This window comes from Cibotium barometz, chromosome 26 (genome assembly GCF_041138505.1).
Source record: "Cibotium barometz isolate CiBa-2024 chromosome 26, ASM4113850v1, whole genome shotgun sequence".
In the NCBI taxonomy this organism is placed as follows: domain Eukaryota; kingdom Viridiplantae; phylum Streptophyta; class Polypodiopsida; order Cyatheales; family Cibotiaceae; genus Cibotium; species Cibotium barometz.
In genome coordinates, this window is record NC_141071.1 from 11,775,985 (window position 1) to 11,783,484 (window position 7,500).

A 7,500-nucleotide genomic window follows, 5' to 3' on the forward strand; every position below is an offset into this window, starting at 1 on the left:
ACTACTAGCTATGTGTAAACAACTGGCTATGTCTTCGGGTAGACTGACATGGATGTGTCCTCCTCGGGCAGAATGACCTATGTTACCTAAAGAATAACAGCAGTTCAAGAGTCTTGCTGCTGTGACACATAGGTTTGAGACCTTTCTTTAAAAGTCTCTAGCTTCTTGGTCTGTGTGTAAACTACTGGCTGTGTCTTCGAGTAGAATGAAGTGGATGTGTCCTCGAGCAGAATGACGTGGATGTTTGAGCAGAATGACCTGTGTTACCTGAAGAATAGCAAGACCAAGTTATCTTTTGCATAGTTGATGGGGTTAAGGTAAACTAGCCTCTTCAACTCAAGAGTCTCAGTTTACAAATAATTCACCATAGATTTGGTTTCCTTGTTGCTTGCACTACACTTGTATGTATTGCATCATGCATTTTACTTGGTGTTAAGCCTTGATGTAGGCCACTTTTTGATGTTGTTTTCTTTCCACATTGCATTAACAAATTGTATGCAAGTTAGAACCCTGTGGTGTATGAGGCACATTGACTTACACCAGTAGACTTGGTTCAATTCCTAGCAAGGCCATACCTTGTATTTGAATCAAATACATAGAAATTTACACTGTTTTCTACATTAAGCTATAATCTACACTCAATCTTTACCAAAATTACACTTGTTTTTATCAAGACAACACCTCTATGACTTGTTTACTTAGATTTCCATGAAATTAATACTAATCTTTGAAGACTAGTACCAATTTACTTGATTAGGTTATAATAATCTAATCCGAGGATAATCTTCACAAATCACTGCAGTTTAATCTTTCTTTGCAAGCATTTCTTAGTATTGTCAAGCTGTTTCATCTGTTTCTTGATATTTCAACTATTTCTTGCAAGAATTCAACAAAAACTATGACAAATAGCAAAGAGATGCAAATTATGTATAGGATTTTGACAAATATCACTCACAACTATGAATCTTTGCACCAATCTTTCTTTCTCCTCTTGAATCTTTAATTCTACACTGATCTTGAAATAGATCTTCACTGTCCTTTAACTCTGCACTTGAATCTTTGACTCTACACTTGAAACTACAGAGTAAACTGTATTCTGCACACTTTCTTGAAACTGCACCAAATTTCTACACAGCAACCTTCTTCTTGCAGTATTCCTTCAAGAACTCAAAGATTTGGTAATCTGGGGTTTCAATCTTGAATAAATAAGGTCTCTAGGAATTAATCTTTGAAAAGTATGCTCCCTAAGCAAGATAAGCCAAGAAATCAAACTAGTTTGCTTAAATTTCTGTAAACCCTAATTTTGATAATAAAAATTAAGATAAAGAAATTTAAGAAATCAAGCAGTTTAGTGAATTAGGGTTCTAAATTAAAAAATGATTAACATAAATTTCATTACTAATCTTCTCAAATCAAGAAATTGGCAAATCTAAAAACTATGTAAAAATTAATTATGAAAAGTGATTATCACTAATACATTTTGAAAAGCTTGATTAATAGTATTCTGAAAATGATTATCATTAATCATGATCAAGAAAATGCATTTTGAAAAATTGGATTGACAGTAATCCAAAAATGATTAATCTCCTAATCAAAGCATCAAGATTTAAGCCAAGAGCTCTGATACCAATGCAATGAAGGGGACCTAGGGGTTGCACTCATTGGCATGGAGTACACACGTCCCACTTATAGGGAGTAGCACCTATTACACTAATAATGGAGTACACACATAGCTTCTAAAGAGAGAGAGCTCACGATGGAAGCTTCCATAGTGAGCTCTCTAAAGAGGGAGAGCTCACTATGGAAGCTTGCTCTAAGCAATAAGATAACCAAATGGTAATATGTTAAAAAGGGTATTAAAAGGTACAATATCCTAGGATAGGTGCCTTTTATAATCCCAAGGCCCCCATATGCCCTACACAACATATGTGCAAATAGGTGCCTAGGCCCATCCCCCATATGTATGTGCTCACTAAAATCCCTTTATTATACTCTCTCTCTCTCTCTCTCTCTCTCTCTCTCTCTCTCTCTCTCTCTCTCTCTCTCTCTCTTGTGTGCTATAAAAAAGGGGGGTTTTCCAAGTAGAAGGTTACATGCGCCAAGAGATGGCTACATAATTTTATGATGGAAAGGCCCTCATCTTGGATTTTCAACCCATACATGAATTTGTCAGTTTCTAGTCATGGGGAACACCTCCTACTGTCGACATCATTCAGCATGACTTAATGTATGAATCCTAGGACTTTTAGCCTCTTTTTGGGTTTAGTTTGATGTTTTCTTTTTTTATTGATGAGAGATTCCATGTTAGACCTACATTGTCTTTACGTATGCTTGTTGGTCTCATAGGTCATTTTGGCCTTCTTTAGGGACGTTAATAGAACTTTCTCTCTCTCTCTCTCTCTCTCTCTATATATATATATATATATATATATATCCCAAATGTTAGATAGTAGAGAGAAACCTACTTTGTATCAATATGAGTAAGGATTACACTAATAGAAGTGTAGTTCTTTCAACCACTTCAAAACATAATAGTGAAAATATATACATAAGAGGAAGAGAGAAAGACATACTACATAAGAGTTGGTATTCTCAACTTTAACTACTTTTTTATTAGTAAATTATGAAAACTAATAAAGCAAAAAATGTGAAAATTAATATACAAAGAAGAGGAAGAGAGAGAAAAATTAATATACAGAGAAGAGGAAGAGAGAGAAAAATACTACAGTTGGTATTCTTAACCGTATCTAAATTTTTATTGATAAAATATGAAAATTAATAAAGCAAAAAATTTACAAAGATTTTTGCTAAATCTCTTTAAAAGTGAAAAATGAACTACATGCTGAACTAATTATGAACACATTAAAGACACCCTTGTAAAGTCCTTTCCCAATTGCAAAGAGAAAGGAAAGAAGATGCCTACAAGTCACCCATTTACTTGGTTAACTTTCCATTTAATGCATTCACATTTGGTCTTTGTTACAAATGTGCTTTAGATCTCAACGGACACTTGGTAGTTGTAACTAATCATGTAACTTCTTATATATGCCCCTCAGGCCAAGAACAATCAATCAATGGACAACACTTGAAGGCCCACAACCAACTTACTACTTTTTGACGAGCATGTGCTAGTGGAGGTAGTAAGGGAACAATCTAGCAGAGCAAGAAGGCCCATAGAGGTGTATACATACATGTGTGTGTGTGTACATACATACATACATACATATACATGTATATGTGTGTGTGTGTGTGTGTACACACACACACACACACACACACACACACACACACACACATACATGTATATATATGTATCTTGTGAAAGATTTGTTATTCTCTTCATATCCTTTTTAGATTTTCTTTCAGCGTGTCCTTTAATGGGATGTTTGTGCCTATATGCATGTGTGTGTGTGTTGGGGGGAGAGAGAGAGAGAGAGAGAGAGAGAGAGAGAGAGAGAGAGTCTAGAAAGAGAGAGTGTGTGTGTGGGCCTATATGTGTGTGTGTGTGTGTGTGTGTGAACCCCTAAGGGTAGCCGATATTATGTTTAAGAAAATGTTAAAATGGAAATAAGGAGGAGAGGAGTATTTATCAAATTATAACCTAATTTTAAAAAAATAGAAGATTTGAGTTTCCATTTAAGAAAAGCACATATAATGAAATTTATTAATATAAAGGTTTGAACTTGTGGTACCTCTTTTAGATATTAATCATAATTATCATTATTATTTATTTAAGGAAATTAGAAATTATCATGTCACTTTTATGGTGTAAAAAGCAATAGGAACCTAGACAATGGACTTACTATACACAAGTTTGGAAAAAAAGCTACGTAGCATTTGTGGTACCTCTTTTAGATATTAATCGTAATTATCATTATTATTTATTTAAGAAAATTAGAAATTATCATCACTCTTATGATGTAAAAAGTAGTGGGAACCTAAACACTGGACTCAATATACAAAAGTTTGAAAAAAAAACTATATAGAATTTATGGACAAAGGTGAAACTTTCAATGTATGTTTTAATACACATAGATGGGATTACGTGGCATACTCACTCATAAACTCAAAATATGTCAAGGATTTCATTCCATTTTCTTTTCTTCATGTCAAGTGACCAGTAACAAGATTGACAGTTACTCAAATGTGTGACACCTAGGTTGATTGGATTAACATAAAAAAAATGTTTATAAATGTAGAAGCATTTACGGAGGACAAAAGTGTAAGTTTTCATACACTTAGATGGGAACGTGCCATACTTGAGTCATACCTAGGTGGGTCGACTTAAATATAAAATAATAAATGATACATCCCACAAAAGTGACATAAATATAAAGTAATATAAAGAGATATAAATATAAAGTAATAAATGATATATCCTAGAAGAGTGTCCCCACAAAAGTGTCGTTTTATGCAAGCTAGTTATTCTTAATCAATTGTAATGGAATGGTTGAACATAATTGTTAATGTCACTACCATCAGCCCAAACTTTACACTAAGTGGCTCCTTGTTTTCTTTCAAAAAAACCATATCCAATAACAAGTGGCATGTGAACAATTATCTCATAACTATCCAATAACAAAGTGGCATATCTCAAACAATTACTGCATAACTATCGCGTAACAAGTAGCATGTCTCAAACAATTACCGCATAACTATTCAATAATAAGTAATTATAAAGGTAGGTACTACAAAAATGGCATTTATATTAATAAATACCATGTATACACAAACTGATTACCCTTCACATACATGTGATATTAAAGTTTCTTAGAAGTGAGATCCCCAAGGATTACATGTGATATTAAGGTTTCTTAGAAGTGAGATCCCCAAGGATTACAAAACACAATGAAAAGCAAGACCCTAAGTATAAAATATATATTCATATGTACAAATTCAAATTTATACTTTTTTTTAATTTTTCTGCAATTTACCTTGCACAAGAAATATGTTTGTAAGTTAATTTTGTTACTCAAGCATGTAGACAAAAGAAAAAATGTTATTCTTGACGTGTCTAAATTGGTACGTATCATTTGAGAGGCATGTACAATAAATTCAAGGCACGTTAGGAAGGATAAATATTACTTCTTAAGAAGATAATGAAATCACAACACTCACACTTAATTATGTTACACATCAATAGTGTATGTTCATCGTTCTCTTTTAGGATATTTCAACCTTGTTAATACAATTTTTATTCTTTGGCCTTTGATATAGAAGTTAAGCGCTTATAACAAATATTTAATGTCCTCTCATACAAGACACATAAAATACATAGCTAAAACAACATGCTAAAACAATTTCTAATGTCCTCGCATACAAGAGACAAACTCCATAGCTAGAACAACATGCTACCCTTTCAAGTAAAAGTTTGGCATAAACCATGTATGGAAATTTTTTAGCATCATATTTGCAAAGTTGTAACAAAAAATTACTCATAGTTAATTACAAGATATCCTGTATCAAAGATATCCTATGAGCATAGATTTTGCTGTTTTTTTGCATAAAAGCATGGATTGAACTAAGTTCTCAACAAAGACAACATATTTGCTTGTGCCAAAATCTGATTTGTGGCCGAATGGTGCCTCCCATGAAAATGCATTTTATCGCCTTATCATGAAGCTTATTATGTTATTTCTCGGGCACAAGAGCATAAGTAAGACAACCAAAAACATGCAAATGAGCCATGTAGGGCTTCCTACGATTCTAAGCTTCATGAGGGGTAATTCTTTGCAAGGCCTTGTTGGGGCATCTATTTAGCATATCAGTGGCACACATAACTACCTCTAACCAAAACTTTTGAGGCAAATCTTGGCCTTTAACCATGCAACACGAGAATGATGCCTGTTGCATTTTTTCCAAAATCCACCCCTCACATACATGTTTAACAAGGGCCTCAAGCTTTGGCAACTTTGACACAATCTCTTGCCTTTTAAGCAACAACAAATTGCCAAAATTCAAGTGGCCAAAGCAAGCATGCCATAGTCCACGTTACTCATAGCACATGTGATAGTAAAACTGAACAAGCATTATGTGCCAATCTTTCATACATGTCCAACATGTAAAGCCCATGGCTTGGAGTAGTACCAGATACCACAGTGATGTATCCATCATTCTAGTCATGAACTATACACGTGCCGTCAACAAAACTAACCACTAGGCTTGCCTTAGCATGGAAGAGAGTGACAACAAGTTCTTTTTAATGCTTGGCAAAAATAAGACTTTTGAGAGTGATTGTCCCACCATTTGTAGTAGTGAGAACAACCTTACCAACTCCTTTCATTGGATATGAGGAGTTGTTTGTACATGTGATTGTGCCTCCTCGAGGAGTGGACTCAAGGGAGGAAAATAAATCACGCTGAGAAGTATTGTGCTTGCTAGCACTAGTATCAAAATACGAGACATGTTGATATGTGTCTTTGATATGCATACATCATGGACAGAAGGTGGCATAACCGTAGTGTATAATGAATGCCCAATCATCATTATCTTGTGCATAGTTTGTTGACTCCTTCTTTTCAACACTTGATGTTGATGCATCAACCATAATCATACCTGACTCTTCCTCTTCTTCTTTCGAGCCTTTTTTTGTATTCATTGATATAATGGCCTTGCTTCTGACAATAGTTGCATTTATCTTTCTTCTTAGGCTTATCACCCCCCTTCTCGGCATCCTTACTGAGAAGGGGGGGTGATAGTTGCATTTGCCTTTCTTCTTATGCTTATCACCCCCCTTCTTAGCACCCTTGCCATAAGATTGGTGGGTTAATTCTGCCTTTGGCTTATAGCCGCCCAAGAAAAGGCTTTGCCGTTACCTTTTTGAATGGTAGGAATGCTTGATCTCCCACACACATACTAGTTTGGTTTTACCGAGATTGTTCTTCTTGCAAAAGAACTACAACTAACTCATCAAACATAAGGGCTCTAGAATTACCTTTCATCATGAGCTGAAGTGTGGATGCAAAACCTTGGTATTTGGTAAAGGTGTGAGAATATTAGACACCAATGAACTGTGTGGATAGGTCTCGTCAATACATGCAAGTTGCTCCTTGAGTTCTTTGATCCTTGTGGGAAACTTATCCCTCATTCATATGCAAGTAGACCACTTATACATCGCTACACATGTGGTAAAGCACAACAAGTGCATTCGAAGCTTGCTTAGCAGTTTTACATGAGCAAATATGAGAAATAATGTTCCTTTTCATGGAAAGTGCCACTAATGCATGTGCCTATTTTTTGGCACATCATGGTGCACTCATTTCAACGGATGGAAAAGGAAATATGGGAATTACATTTGCCAAATCGAACCAATGCAACAAGTTTTGCAAGTGGAGAGTATGACACCAATTTCAGTACCTTCTTAAACAAAAATACTGCACATGAAATGTGAAGTAAACAATTATGGAGGGACAATTATGTGAATTCCATCTTTGCGAGGGACAACCTCACGCGTGTAATGCAATGTATGAAGGGGTCTCCAAAATTTCATTTGCATTTGAT